Source organism: Dipodomys spectabilis, unplaced genomic scaffold (assembly GCF_019054845.1).
Source record: "Dipodomys spectabilis isolate Male_0828 unplaced genomic scaffold, ASM1905484v1 ptg000422l, whole genome shotgun sequence".
NCBI classification, from domain to species: Eukaryota; Metazoa; Chordata; class Mammalia; order Rodentia; family Heteromyidae; genus Dipodomys; species Dipodomys spectabilis.
This window is the reverse complement of record NW_024871099.1, coordinates 6,787,163-6,803,564: the sequence shown is the minus strand read 5'-3', so window position 1 is coordinate 6,803,564 and position 16,402 is coordinate 6,787,163. Positions and strand designations below refer to the sequence as shown.

Below are 16,402 nucleotides of genomic sequence, written 5' to 3'. Positions count from 1 at the left end.
GCCGGAGGCAAAGGAGGTATACATGGACAGGAGCAGTTTTATTCAAGATGGGATAAGATATGTGAAGACAGCAGTCTCCACAAAAGATCAAGCAGGAAGTGATGCTGTGGCTCAAGTGGGGGAGTGCTAGCCTTGAGCTGAAGAGCTGAGGGACAGCGCCCAGCGCAGAGTTCCAAGCCCATGACCGGAAACAAAAAAAAAAACAAAAGATCAAACAATATGGGCTCAGTCCCTCAATCAAAGGATGTCAGCTCAAATGGCTGAAATTATCACCTTGGCACAGGCATTGAGATGGGAAAGAGACACGGCCATGAAGTATACACAGTCAGCAAGTATGCATTTGCTACTACTCAGGTACCCGGAGCTATGTATCAGGAGAGGAGGGCTCCTCACCTCAGCTGGGAAGGAGATTTTGGCTTTACTAGAAGCCATTTGGATGAACTATAAACTGGCCATTGTGCACTGTAAGGGACACCAGAAGAGAGAATCTCCTGAAGTTCAGGGGAACAGGTTGGCAGATCTGGCAGCCAGGGAGGCCCCCTAGTCTGGTAATGCTGCCAGAGCCAGATCTGCTCCTAGACCCTCCCACACGTCAGAGGAGAAAGACTGGGCAGAGCACCTGGGCTTCAAGCTAGAAGGAACAGGGTGGCTGGTTGCCAGACAGAGACCCGTTCTCTCAGCAGTGCTGGGAAAACAGTTGGTGACTCAACTCCACTAGACCAGACGTCAAGGAGCCTCCAAGCTTGCTGAGCTCTGTAGGCCCAGGTACTACATCCCTAGACTGGATTATATCGTTAAGGGTGTCACACTAGCTGCCTTACCTGTGCTCATGTGAATCCTAAACAGGGAAGAAGGGCCCCGGAAGGAATACGGTCCCGAGGCACCTCACCTGGAAAGCATTGGGAACTGGACTTCACTGAAATCAAACCTACTGTTTTTGGATACTGATACCTCCTGGTATTCGGGGACACTTTTTCAGGCTAGGCAGAAGCTTTTCCCACCTGGACTGAAACAGTTTCAATACTCACCAAGAAGTTACTTAAAAAATGAGTTCCTACGTTTGGCCTACCAATTACTCTGGCCTGGCTTTGACAGCCAAAATATCCCAAATTATGGCCAAGGCATTAAATACCAATTGGAAATTACATTGTGCCTGTGAGCCACAAAGTTCAGAGCAAGTAGAGAGGATGAATAGGATCCTAATGGGAACCTTGACTCCGCTGGTCTGAGAAACAGGCAAAATTTGGCCCCGCCTCCTTCCCTTTGCCCCCCTCAGGACTAGATGCATCCATAGCAGGAGGGGGTTACTCTCTATGCGATCATGTTTGGAAGACCATCACCTATCCCCCGAGATGAAGAGATGTCCCCAGAGCAGAGACGACTAAGCACTCTCCCAAGTCATCGCAGGCCCTCCAGCCCACTTGCAAGGCTATTCACCAGGCAGTCAGAGGAGCAGACCCCAGCCTGCACTCGAGCCAGTCCACAGATTCCAACCAGAGGACTTGGGGTGGGTGAAAAGAGTTCCTGCTGAGACTTTAGAACCAACCTGGAAGGGATCTTATCCTACAATCCTGAGCACACCAATGGCTGTGAGGGTAGCTGGCGATCCCTCCTATATCCACCAGCCGCAGCTAAAGGAAGCAGCAGATGAGAAAGAAAAATGGACAGTCACTCAAACTTCTCATCTATTAAAGATAAGACTATGACTGGCCCCTTAATGGTTATATTTATTTTATGGGTCAGGCAATATACAGCAACCTCTGTCCCCAAACATGGGAATGGCAACTCAGAAAGACAGGGGATGGGAAACTTCTTACAAACTACTGCTACTTCTTGTAACTACTGCTACTCAACCAATCTTTTTTTTTTTTTTTTTGTCGATCATGGATTTGAACTCTGGGCCTGGGCGCTGTCTCTCAGCTCTTCATTCATCTTAGGACTAGTGCTCTACCACTTGAGCCACAGCGCCACTTCTGGTTTTCTGGTGGTTCAATGGAGATAAAAGTCTCACAGACTTTCTTGCCCAGGTTAGCTTTGAACCATGATCGTCATATCTCAACATCCTGGGTAGCTATTATTATAGGCCTGTGCCACTGTCACCTGGCTAGTCAACTCATCTTTAAAGAGGATCTTTGCTCCACGATAAATCCACATCAAGGCAAATATAAGGAGGGGGCAGCTGAGGCTACAAATGTGCAAATGCGACTATAGAGAAAACTATCAGTCTATTCAACTCTATGAGTGTCTTGCTACCATAGGACCTTCTCCCCAAGGGGAGGGCCACTGCTGCTGTGCCCACTGGGATTGTGAGACAGAGGCAGCGTGAAAACATGTAGATTCTTATGTCTCTGTGTTCTGGGAAAGAAAATCTGCGATCCGTTGTTTGGGCAGTTGTAATCCCATGATGTCAAAGTTTTGGCCTGGAATGCTGTTAGTAACCTTGGCTGGGAGACTGGAAGGACCCGGGCAGCCAGGCTCTATGTGACCCAGGGTCAGGATCCCGGAGAGAACTTCACCATACAATGGAGGCTCCCACGTTGAGACTCTCAGCCTATAGGCCCTAACTCTGGTTTAGTTCTACCAGTACCCCAGAGGCCTACAGATCACAGGCATTCTCAGGGCCCTACAGTTACCGCTTATGGACTGATCCCAATCACAGTATCCCAAGATCCTGAGGCTTGTCTCTCAATGTTAAGCCTGTTAGAGAAGGTCCATCAAGTCCTAACTCATTCTAGTCCAAGTCTAGGTCAAGACTGTTGATTGTGCTTGGACCTGCAACCTACTTACTACACAGAGGTTGAGACTAACCAGACCTTCACTCCTGTTAAAAATCCAATGGGTTGTAATCTCCTGGAATCACCCTGGGGAGCCTTCAAGGTCCAGGAACTTTGTTGCCTTGTCTAACTATGACCTAAAGAAATCTCCCTACACAGATGCCTTCTGTGCTACCCTGCATACATCAAGAGTAACAAACCAACGAGATTACTATCAAGCCGGGCGCTGGTGGCTCATACCTGTAATCCTAGGGACCAAGGAGGCTGAGATTTGAGGATCACAGTTCAAAGCTAACACGGGCAGGGAAGTCCGTGAGACTCTTATCTCCAATAAAACCACCAGAAAACCAGAAGTGGTGCTGTGGCTCAAGCGGTAGAGCACTAGCCTTGAGCTGAAGAGCTCAGAGACAGTGACCAGGCCCAGAGTTCAAGCCCCACAATGGACAAAAAAGGAAAGAAAGAAAGAAAGAAAGAGATTATTATCGAACTATCTGGTTGGCATGCATGAATGGGTTAGCTAAGTGTGTAGCTTCTGACTTATTAGAAGGCCAAGAAGGGTGAGGTCTTCGTGTATTACTCCAAGTCTTTCCCCAAGTGTACAACTACAGTGGCGAAGAAGGAAGAACCTATATTCACATAGATGCAGGACTGGTCCAAATTCAAAGGGCCATCCTATTCCTCATCCCCTTTTTAGTGGGAGCATGGATTGCTAAGTCAGCTGCTGTTGGCACATCTGCGCTCAGAGAGATATGGATTTAGGACACTTAGAAAATTCCCTTTCCTTACTACAAAGCCAAGTAGATTCTTTAGCAGAAATGATCCTGCAGAACCAGACCTTGTCTTCATGAAACAAGATGATCTCTGTCTGGGCAGTGGGAGATTAAGCCTGCTCATGCCTGCTTATAATATTGATTTAGCTTCTGTAACGTCACCCTTGGATTGCACTTGCTGGAAAAAACCACCAGGGACTTTCTTCGCCTGAGTGAATAAGGATGGGGGCAGGTGCACTTTCTTATTTAAAAGGGGCCATAAGACCAGACTGGGCACTGCACTTTTTGGGGCACCAGACTGTCCAGTGTAGTCCCAGCCAGTATTAAAGACTTTCTTTTGACTGGACTCTCTGAGCCTGTATGGTCTCTCCTGGTGGTGGTGGGAAGGGGCTTCCCTTCAACAATTGTCTCTTCCACATTGTTCTTAACACTTTGTCATGTATGATATACCAACCTTCAGGCAGATGATAGAATATAGCATAGATGACACAGAATATGGGTTTGTGAAACTTCCATCTACGTAATTGATTCAGCAAGGTAATAAGATATAGTAAAAGAGAGAGATAGAGAGAATTGCTCTTTAACAATTCATGGCCCAAGAATCACTGAGAAATGATGTTTCCAATCTTCACTTTCTATTCAAGAAAAAGAGAAGCAAAGCATGGGCCCAGGCTTGGGGTTAAGCAAAGGCCAACAGGGAGCTGACCACACCACTCAACTCCTCCCTCTCTCCCTTTCCAAAATCAACAAGTAACTTGCCTATATTGTTGTGTGTTTTGGTTTCTGCACTTTGGCCCTCCTCATTGACCCCAGACAGATAGCAGTTGCTGGTGCATCTCCCCCCTGCCTGTCTCCTAAGAGAAGGTGAAGGAGGAGGGAGAGGAGAAAGAGGGAGAGGAGGGAGAAGGAAGAATTTCACATAGAAATCCTTACAACAGCTATACTCTATACTCTTAGTATATCCCTCCCCAGCATTTTTTATGCTGGTCTTGGGGCTTGAACTAGGGTCTGTGCACTATCCAAGCCTTTTTTTTTTTTTTTTTTTTTTTTGCATAAGGCTAGTGCTCTACCAGTTCCACCCATAGCTCCATTTCCTACTATTCAGTAGTTCAAGTGGTTCAAGTGGTAGAGCCCGGGCCTGGAGCACCAAGAGGCTTAGGAACAACACTCAAGACCTGAGATCAAGCCCCAGGACTGGCAAAAAAAGAAAAACAAAAAGAAAGGAGAAGAAAAAAGGAAACTCTTTTCTCTCTGGAGTCTGTTTCTTTTGTGTCTGTCCTTCATTATATTTCTCAGCCAGGTACTAGTGGCTCACCCCTGTAATCCAAGCTACTCAAGAGGCTAAGATCTGAGGGTCATGGTTTAAAGCTAGTCTGGGCAAAAACATTCCCTTGCCATTTCTCCCCTGGCTATGACTCTTATATCCAATGAACCATTCAAAAACCAGAAGTAAAGTTGTGGCTCTAGCCTTCAATATGAAGAGCCCCTGAGACAGCGCCCAGGTCCTGAGTTCGGCCCTGGGAGCAAATAAATAGATAAGTAAGTAAGGAAATAAGGAAATAAATAAATAAATAACACAAAGAGAGGAGCATGGAAACTCTTCCACAAATTGCATATAGCTGCCTGGGACTTGGCTCCTGTCGAAGGCCATAACCAGGATTGGGGCTACCTGGTCTGATTGCACTCAGCTATGCACGCAGACTTTCAATGAGAGCTGCTGCTTCAGCTTGGAATTCAATCTCCAGACTTGCCTTTCTCCTTCCACTGAAAATCCCTACCCAGCTTTACCCTGTACTTTGGATCCACAAGCTAGGGTTCATTGTATGTGCAAGTTCCCCCCTCCTTCGATCCTGCTCTCTGTTCACCAAGCCTCACCCACAAGTTCCTACAGATGCCCCCAAAACAACACTGATTCATATGAATATCTGTCGTTCAAAGGAGCTTCAACATATGCTTTTTTTGTCTGTGTGCTGGTACTGGGGCCTGAACTCAGGCCTGGGCACTGTCCTTTAGCTTTGTCCACTCAAAGCTGGCATTCTAGCACTTGAGCCTTAAACTTTAGCTCCACTTTTGGCTTTTGAATAGTTCATTGGAGGTAAGAATCTCATGGACTTTCCTGCCTAGTCTGGCTTTGAACCTCAATCCTCAGATCTCTGCCTCCTGAGTCAATAGGATGACAGGTGTGAGCACCGGTGCCTGCCAGATGTCAGTTTGTTGTTTTGCATGAGAAATTCCCTTTGTGATTTCTTATGGTGTTCCCTTGTAGGGGAATGAAAAGTCACCAATCAATTCTTGCACGGTATAGAGGAGAGAACCCCCAAAACAACAATTTAGGTAAGTATCAGACCTTGTGTGTGAACATTTTCCAAACTGGAAGACACGTGTAATGTCGGTGTTGACACTGGGTCCAAGTGTTTTGGAACTGTGTGCTTTTCCTTGAGGTCCCTGGAGGCTGATCCATGCTCTCTCTGTCCCTGGTATGTTTGTGCTCAGCAGCAGCCTGACTGATGTTCTTACCAAATAGCTCAGGTGAATTTCTTATATTTATCAAAGCTTTGGCAATGCTCTGCCTGATGCAGCAACAATTTTGCAGGGCTGAGACAGACAAAAGGGATCCCACTTTCTGGGTCCCTTTAGGTGTTGGGCCAGGAGCTAAGCAAGTAACTGGGAAATCCCTGTGACAAGTACCTGTTTTCATCCTTATTTCCTCCTCTTTTATGTATGGTAAAACTTTGAGGGGCAAGGAAATTGGACTTTGTGTGTGTGTGTGTGTGTGTGTGTGTGTGTGTGTGTGTGTGTGTTTGCCAGAATAGGGGCTTGAATTCAGGGCCTGAGCACTGTCCCTGAGCTTTCTCACTCAAGGTTGGTGCTCTACCACTTGAGCCACAGCTCCACTTCTGCCTGGCTCCAAGAGTTTCTTAAAGAGATTATTCTTTTCCCTTTGGCTTCTTGTCAAAATTAAGAATTGGGATCTGGGCACTGGTGACTCACACCTGTCATCCTAGCTACTCTGGAAACTAAGATCTGAGGATCATGGTTTGAAGCCAGCCTGGGCAGAAAAGTCCCTATGAAACTCTAATCTCCAATTAATCAGCAAAAGCCCCCAGTGGGCTGGAAGACTGAAGTGGTAGAACAGCAGCTGTGAATAGAAATGTCGCCAGAGCAATATTCCAGTCTGAGTATTTGCGTGCACGCATGCGCATGAGCACTCTCTCTCTCTCTCTCTCTCTCTCTCTCTCTCTCTCTCTCTGTCCAACAGAATGGCTGCCCTACTTGACAGACAGGAAACTGAGACCCAAAATGATAGACACTTCCCAGTGAGGAAAAGTTAAACCTGAGAACCTACTTTGTCTTGAGTCCTAAACTCAACAAAGATACTCAACTATCTTCCAAACTACATGGAATTTTGAACCAGGGGATGCGCTAAGAGAGAAGTACTGGGGAATTCAACGGAGGAAGAAAAACCAGGCACTGGTGGCTCAAAACTGTGACCCTAACTACTCAGGAGGCCGAGATCTGAGGATGGTAGTTCAAAGCCAGCCCCAGAAGGAAAGTCTCCATGAGACTCTTATCTCCAATGAACCTCCAGAAAACCAGAAGTGGCACTGGGGCTCAAAGTGGTAGAGCACTAGCCTTGAGCAAAAGCACTCAGAGACAGTGTCCAGGCCCCGAATTCAAGCCCCATGACTGACAATAAAAATAAGAATCAAAAAGAATTAAAAGATAATAAGAAGAAAGGAAAAGACCGCTCTCCAGAGATTTTTCCCAAGGGTGAATTCAATACATTTGTACTCAGGGGGAGATTATAAGTTACATAAATCCCCTCCCAAGGAATCTGTTCCTCTGATGGCATTACACCCAGCACACCTCAGTTTCAGGATATTTAGATTTCAGTTTAAGCTCCCAGAAACTATTTAGGAAGGATCTGAAGGATCTGAAGCCGAGAAGTGAACCTCTCTCTCCATGTGGCACAATGGAGCTCAAAGGGCCTTGACTATGTTTCTGAGGTTCAGTTTGTCTTCTTTTCATCCTCATGGCCTGGAAATGAATCAACAAGGGAGGAAAGCTGCCCCCAGGCCCCACCCCAATTCCTTTCCTGGGGAATGTGCTGCAGGTCCGCATCAATGCCTTTTTCACTCTTTCATGAAGGTGAGTCTGTGGGCCTCCCCCCACAGTAGAGGAAGCCATGAACCCCACGGCCAGGTGCCCTGGGCAAAAGCACACATAGTGAACACACTTGGTCGGCCATCTTAGAATGTGGAAAACAATCCCAGAATCAGAAACTTCACGAGAACTTACTTGAGCATCAGGGTATATCTCTGCTTAATGTCAGGAGTTTGGAAGACAAGGGCTCTTGTGCTCAGATTATTTTACAAGTTGGAGGGTAAGTTTCTCAAGATTCTAGAAAGTTAGTGTGAAGGCCAGTGGTTCATGCGTATAATCCTAAGTACTCAGGAACCTGAGATCTGAGGATGCTGGTTCAAAGCCAGCCTGAGCAAGAAAGTCTATGAGACTCTTATTTCCAATTCACTAGCAAAAACAACAAAAAAGCCAGAGGTGGCTCAAAGTGGTAGAGTGCTAGCTAAGAGGCAGTGCTCAGACCTTGAGTTCAAGTCCCAGTACATACAGATACACACACACACACACACACACACACACACACACACACACACACACACACACACACAAAGCATGCACATACACACAGAAAACACGTGGTTATAAAGTTAATCTTTTATAGAGAGAAACATGGGTCTGAGTTCATCTAATCCACATCTACCACTTTACAGATGAGGAAATTAAAACAATTTTCTTGGTGTGTGTGTGTGTGTGTGTGTGTGTGTGTGTGTGTCTGTGTGTGTGTGTGTGTGTGTGTGTGTGTGTGTGTGTCTGTCTGTCTGTCTGTCCTTTGGCAGGTGCTGTTCCTAAGCTTTTGTGCTCAAGGCTGGTGCTCTACCACTTGAACCACAGATCTACTTCTGGATTTTTGGTGGTTCATTGGAGATCAGAGTCTCACAGACCTTCCTGCCCAGGCTGACTTTGAACCATGATCCTCAGATCTCAGTCTCCTGAGTAGCCAGGAAGACAGGTTTGAACCACCTGCCCCCAAGAACTTTCACCTTTGGTTGTCTGGGTGTGGGTCCCCACCCAACCCCTGCCTTAGGGTCACAAATGTGAAGGCTGTTCAAACATAGGATGTCTCTTTATCTGTTATTGCATTCCTCTGACATCCCTCAGCCCTCCATCAACTCCTTGACTTGTTCTTATGACCTACTTCAGCCCTCACCTCCTCCATGCCTTCCTTCCTTCCCAGCTCTAGAAGAAATATGGCAACGTGTTTACTGTGTACTTGGGTCTCCGGCCGTTGGTTATTTTATCCGAGCATGATGCAGTGAAGGAGACGCTGGTAGATCAAGCAGATGACTTCAGTGGCCATGGAGAAATAGCAACCATAGAGCAGAACTTCCAAGGCTATGGTAAGTCACAACCATGACCAAACACCACCAAAGAAAAGTGGTTACAATGCCGAAGCTATACCTCAAACACACGGGCACATAATAAATGATGCAGGACTCCATGCATGCACTCACAGTGAGACCAAGGAGGAACACAAAGGTACAATGTCTACATGCCTCTGATCATGTAAAATAATCTGATTAAGCCAGGCACCAGTTGCTCATGCCTGTAATTCTAGTTACTCAAGAGGCTGAGATCTGAGTATCGCAGTTCAAAGCCATCCCAGGAAGAAAAGTCCTCTTGAGACTTTATTTATTTATGTTGGTTGTGGAGCTTGAATTCAGGACTTGGGCAGTACTCTGAGTCTCTTTCTGCTCAAGGCTGGCGATCTACCCCTAGAGCCACAGCTTCACTTCTGGGTTTTAGAGTAGCTAATTAGAGATAAGAGTCTCTCAGGGACTTTTCTACCCAGGCTGGATTGGAACCTCGAACCTCAGATCTCCGGCCTCTTAAATAGCTAGGATGATTGGCATGAGCCATCGGCACCCAGCAGAGCCTCCCTCTTATCTCTGTCCACTGTCCCTCATGCTGCCTGGCCCACCACCCTCACATACACCCATGGTGTCCAGGGACTTGCACTCGTGGGTCCTGAGGAAGCCAGAAATCTCCAGACCTTCTTGAAGTTCTTCTAGGTGGGTCATGTATTTTTTCTGAGTAGGAGAGGGTGGGAGTCTTAGTTAGACACTTGTTGAGACTTTTGTCAACCACCTAGAGACCTGCCCTCATCCTGTGCTCCCTAAAGTACGCAGAGTCCACAACCACCACAAACAAAAGAGAAAAGAAAAAGGAAGGACAGAAAGCAAGAAGGAAGGAAGGAGGGAAGGAAGGAAGGAAGGAAGGACGGAAGGAAGGAAGGAAGGAGGGAAGGAAGGAAGGAAGGAAGGAAGGAAGGAAGGAAGGAATGAAGGAAGGAAGGAAGGAAGGAAGGAAGGAAGGGAAGGAGAGAGGGAGGGAGGCAGGGAGGGAGGGAGGCAGGGAGGGAGAGAGGGAGGAAAATGGTTGTGGTATGTTCCATGTTCTTTGAGAAGACCAGAAATGCAAGAATCCTTGTTTTGAGTCCTTTATGAAAAACTATCAAAATTAGGCTAAATTTGCTGATATGAAAGCTGGTAGTTAGGTAGGGAATGTGGCTTAGTGATAGAGTGCTTGCCTAGCATTCATGAAGCCCTGGGCTCGATTCCTCAGTACCACATACACAGAAAGCTGGAAGTGGTGCTGTGGCTTAAGTGGTAGAGTGCTAACCTTGGGAAAGAAGCTCAGGAACTGAGCCTTGAACTTAAGGCCAAGGACTGGCACAAAGAAAAAGAAAAAGAAAAAGAAAGCTGGTGGTGAGAGAGAGCAGGTAATGCCACATGGTGAGTGGGATTCCACTTTGGGGTTTACTGTTAATCTGTGTGTGTGTGTGTGTGTGTGTGTGTGTGTGTGTGTGTGTGTGTGTGTGTGTGTGCCACCCCTAGCTGGGGATTAAACTCAGGTCCAGGACAATGTCTATGAGCTTTTTCACCTCTTCAGTAGTAAGGATTACAGGTATGAACCACTGTCCCATGGTCCCGCTAACATTATTTCTTAACTTCCACTGTATACACGTGTATAACACAAGAGGTTCCAGAAGCTTATTTTCTAGTGTGTATCCTTGGCATCTTCCTCTCTGTATCCTTCCATCCCAATCGGGCTCACTTGGTCTGTTCCTTCTCTCATCGACCTCTTGGTCCCTGTATTTTCCCCCTCCTATCTATTGCTTCATAAATCTGTCAAAAATACATTTATTAGTGAGTCTTCTAATAAAGAAGAACCTTTCCAACCAACTGTGAATACACCTCTCAATTATATTTCATTCACCCATCATTCCATTTACAAGCCTCCTCCTCATTCATAAGTCTATTACTCTTTCATCTATCCATCCATTTATCCATTTCTCCATTATCCATCTGTGCATCCATCCATCCATGTATTTATCTACCTATCTATCATCCATCCATCCATCATCCATCCATCCATCCATGTATCTATCATCCATCCATCCATCATCCATCCATCCATCCATCCATCCATCCATCCATCCATTGCACCCACCCACAATTCCAGTCATAAACACTTCCATTCATTAAACTGCCAAAATAAGTTCATTATATTTTCAAACAACTCACTAATCTGGTTATATCCACATGAGAGGCAATCGTAGTTCTTCCCTTCCACACACACCCTTTGAGTGGAAAATTGGGGGAAGTTTCCCCCAGATCAGAGTTGAGACCTTTACTAGTCTGTCTCCATCCTGACTACCACAGTGTTGGCCACAGTGTAGCAGATCTAAGAGCCAAATTCCACCATTGCATGACAGACTCCATTGTCGCCTGATCATGTCCAATACGGATGATTTCCACTGCCCGGCCCCAGGCACCCCGATCGATCCCACCTTCTTCCTGAGCCGCATGGTGTCTAATGTCATCAGTTCCGTGGTCTTTGGAAACCGCTTCAACTACCAAGACAAGCAGTTCCTGAGCCTTCTGGAGATGATTAATGAGAGTTTCATTGAGATGAGCATGCCCTGGGCCCAGGTGACCACGGGGACTCACTTTCCCTGTACCCCCAGTCCCTATCCTGACAGATGAAGGTGGCTCCTGCCTGTCATCCTAGCTACTCAGGACACTGAGGGCTGATGATTGCAGTTCAATGCCAGCCTGGGCAAGAAAGTCCCTGTGAGACTCTTATGTCCAATGAATCACCAGAAAACCAGAAGTGCTGTTGTGTCTCAAAGTGGTAGAGAGCTAGCCTTGAGCACAAGGAAGCTCAGGGACAGCGTCCAGGCCCCAAATTCAAGACCTGTGAATGACAAAATTCAATCCATCCATCAACCAATGAATCAATCTATAAAGGTCACCCCAAATTCTCAACCCTAGCTCTTTCCTGATCCCAGTCTCAGGTCACCTGGTTGGTTCCCCTAGCCTCCTGCTCCCCATGGCTGACACATCTCTGTCACTCGGGTCCTCAGCTGTATGACATGTATTCGGTAGTCATGCAGTATTTGCTCAGAAGACACAACCACCTCTATGACTTGATAGAGGACCTTAAGGCCTTGATAGCATCCAGAGTTAAGGCCAATGAAGTCACACTTGACCCCAAAACCCATGAGATTTCATCGACTGCTTCCTTATAAAGATGCACCAGGTACCCACTTCCCCCCCACACCCCAGCCCTGTTCTCTCTCCTTGAAGTCCTGCTGGGGTCACTTAATCCTTATTTCATATCGCGTGTGTGTGTGTGTGTGTGTGTGTGTGTGTGCGTGTGTGTGTGTGTGTGTGTGTGTGTGTGTGTGTACACGCACACATGTGCATGCCAGTACTAGGTCTTGAAATCAGGGCCTGGGTGCTGTCCCTGAGCTTTTCCCCTCAAAGCTAGGGCTCTACCACTTGAGCCACAGCTCCACTTCTGGATTTTTTTTTTTGGTGGCTCATTAAAAAGCCTCATAGATTTTCCTGCCCTTGAACTGGCCTTGAACCTCAATCCTCAGATTTCAGCCTCCTGAGTAGCTAGGATAACAGGCGTGAGCCACCAGCACCCAGCTAGAAAGTTGCATCTTCATATCACAAAATTTTCCTGATAGAGTACTAGCCTTGATCATAGAGAGGCTCAGGGACAGAACCCAGGCCCTGAGTTCCAGCCCCAGGATTGGAAAAAAAACAAAACAAAGAAACACAAATTTTAATTGCACTCTGCTTTCTTCTCCCAGTTCTCTCTGCTCTCCCCCCTCCTTCCCAGTCCCCATGTCTGCCTTACTATTCTTCTAACACACCAAACTCACTCCTGCTTCTGGGCTTGGCTTGCCTATCTTCTACATTTCCAAAAATATCTACCTTGCTAGGCATCAGTAACTCCCATCTGTAATCCTAGACATTCAGGAGGCTGAGATCTTAGGATCATGGTTCAAAGCCAACCCCGGCAGGAAAGTCCATAGGAGATTCATCCCCAAAGAACCACCAAAAAGAGCCAGAAGTAATGCTATGGCTCAAGTGGTATAGTGCTAGTCTTGAGCAAAGCAGCGAAAGAATAGCACCCAGGCCTGAGTTCAAGCCCCAGGACTCACACATAGAAATCTACATTTTACATTGCAGGGAGGTGGGGGGAGAGGGGCGGGAACCCAAAAAACACAGAGAAAGAAAGAGAAAGAAGAAGATAATCCTATTCATGATCTCCTTCTCTCCCAGGATAAAAAGCATCCACACACAGAATTCAACCTCAGGCATTTGGTGCTCACCACCCTCAATCTCTTCTTTGCTGGCACAGAAACAGTGAGCTCGACCCTACACTATGGAATGTTGCTCTTAATGAAATATCCTCATGTAGAAGGTGAGCTGAGCTGACATCTCCCACTCCTCTGACAGGAAGAAAGGAAGATAGCATTTTGAAAAGGCAAGATATGCCAGGTGCTGGTCGCTCATGCCTGTCTTCTTAGCTACAGAGGAGGCTGAGATCTGAATATTGTGGTACAAAACCAGCCTAGGCAGGAAATTCTGTGAGACTCTTATTTCTAATGAAACAGCAAAAAAAACTAGAAGTGGAGCTGTGGCTCAAGTGGTAGAGCTCTAGCCTTGAGTGGAAAAGCTCAGGGACTGTGCCCAGGCCCAGAGTCCAAGCCCCAATAACCACACAAACAAACAAAACACAACTAAGCACACAAGGATTTTTACCTTCAGAGGTGAACAATAATTTGTACTGGAGATAAAAATTAATCCCCCCAACTCAAGATCTGTAACTCCATGGTATTTGCAAAATCCAGACCAGCATCTGCCCAAGCTACTCTGACAGAAACACCTCCTGCCCTTTCTTGCCTTCTTTTTATTAACTTTTATGTTTTTCACTTGTGGGGCTTGAACTCAGGGCCTGGGTGCTGTCCCTGAGCTCCTATTGCTCAAAGTTAGCAATCTACCACTTTGAGCCATGGTGTCCCTCCCAGCTTTTTCTGTGATTTCATTGGAGATAAGAGTCTGATGGACTTTTCTGCCCAAGCTGGCTTCAAACAGCAATCCTCAGATCTCAGCCTCCTGAGTAGCTGTGATGACAGGCATGAGCCACTGGCAGCATCAGTTTACCTGCCTTTTATTTATTTATTTTTTTTTTGCTAGTCCTGGGGCTTGAACTCAGGGCCTAGGCACTGTCCCTGAGCTTCTTCTGCTCAAGGCTAGCACTCTACCTCCTGAGCCACAGCGCGACTTCCAGCTTTTTCTGTTTGTGTGTTACTGAGGAATGGAACCCAGGGCTTCATGCAGGTTAGGTAAGCACTCTACCACTAAGCCACATTCCCAGCCTTTCCTGTACCCTTTTGTAAAATGTCTTCCTGGATTCTTCCAGCCAAGGTCCAGGAAGAGATTACCCAGGTGATTATACCACACTGGATTCCCATGATGGAGGACCACATCAAGATGCCCTACACGGATGCAGTCATCCATGAGATCCAGAGACTGACGGACATCGCACCTATGGGCATCCCCCGGAACATCACCTGGGACACTCCCTTCCGAGGCTACCTTCTGCCCAAGGTGAGATTGCATTCACTGTCACCTCTTTATCTCCTCCACACCTCCCTCTCTCTCTTAGGATGCTCCTTATTCCACACTGACTTTTTCTTATTCCCTTCATCTTCTCACCAGGGCACAGATGTCTATCCACTACTTGGCTCCGACCTCAGAGACCCCAAATACTTCCAACACCCAAATGACTTTTATCCTCAGCACTTCCTGGATGAACAAGGACACTTCAAGAAGAATGATGCCTTTGGGGCCTTTTCTTCTGGTAACTGTGTAACTCTATTCAAGCGGTAGAACGTTGGCCTTGAAGGGCGTGGAGGGGGGTGGGGAAGCTCTGGGGCAATGCCCAGGCCTTGAGTTCAAGCCCCAGGACTGGCACCAAAAGAAAGTAAAAGAAAAAAATCTCCCTAGACCCTATTCAACCCTCCCACCTCTTCTGTGCCTGCAGGAAGGTGGATGTGCCTTGGGGAGGCCCTGGCCTGCATGGAACTCTTCTTCTACTTCACCTCCACCCTTCAGAACTTCTCCTTAAGCTCACTGGTGCCACCTGCTGACATTGATATCGCCCCCAGAATTTCAGGCTTTGGCAACATTCCCCCAATTTATCATTTCTGCCTAGTGGCCCGCTGAGTGGCCCTTGACGGGCCAATAATAAACCATGTGCTTTTGCTGGGCCTCTTCCTCCTCTCTTCCTCTTCCTCTGGCTGCATTTTTTCTTCCTCCTCCTCCTCCTCCTGCTCCTCCTCCTTAAATTCTCACCATCACACTAAGAATGGGCATTCTCCCCTTTTTTCTGGGGCCTCAGATCAGGAAGGGTTCTCTGCAAATACACAGCTGGATGTTTTAATCAAGAGGAGGAAAGAAAATTTAAAGAAATCTATGCCCTGTCCAAGATTTTGGCAAAAAGCTTGTGAGTTAACACAAACGCCATACCTAATCTTCTTGCCTTGATGTCTGCCTACACCAAACTCTGGTACTTTTTTTCTACATCTTTATGTTGTCTCTTTATTTTCCTTTTCTTTTCTGCCACGGATGTTACCAAAATGTAGTCCCTAATCCATTTGCCCTGCATTTCCGTCTTCCTTCTCCCTCCTCCCTCAATAAAGTCAACACCAAACTCAAGACTGTTAAATGTAAGTAAGTTTATTGTGCATCATGCGAACACTTAAATTAAGTATGCTAACAACGTGAAATTGGGATAGGAAAATGAAGAGCACAAGCAAGGGGAGAGTATAAAAAAAAAAGTAAGATATAGAGACAAGCCTTTCCATATTATGTTTATTCATGCAGAGAGCTCTGGCTCACAAGAAACCCCCAACAAGAACTGAAAATGACCCCATTAAGGTCCTGGACCTTCAAGAAAACCTAGGTGAAAAATGTCACTAACAGCCAGGGGCTGTAGGTACACACTTGTAGTTCAGCTACCCAGGAAGCTGAGATTCAAGAATCATGTTGCCAAGCCAGCCCAAGCAGGAAAGCCCATGATATTCTTATCTCCAATGAACCACTGAAAAGCTTGAAGTGAAGCTGTGGCTCAAGTGGTCGAGTGCCAGCTTTCAGCACAAAAGCTTAGGGACAGTGCCCAGGACTTCAAGCCCTAGGACCTCAGAGACAGTGCACAGGACCTGAATTCAAGCCACAAGACTGGCACACACACAAGAAAATGACACTAACAATATCAGCTTGATCCTCTATTGTAGTAATGTGTAATGGTATGTCCTTTATTTCCACTGTTCAGCTTTGTGTGTGTATGAGAGATAGAGAGAGAGAGAGAGAGAGAGAGAGAGAGAGAGAGAGAGAGAGAGAGTCAGACAGAGAT

General features: G+C 46.6%; 1 pseudogene; it reads left to right on the top strand.

Moving 5' to 3' along the window:
• The window catches only part of LOC122097389, a 64,312-nt pseudogene extending 49,099 nt beyond the window's left edge, over positions 1-15,213 (top strand).
• Positions 15,214-16,402: the final 1,189 nt, after the last annotated feature.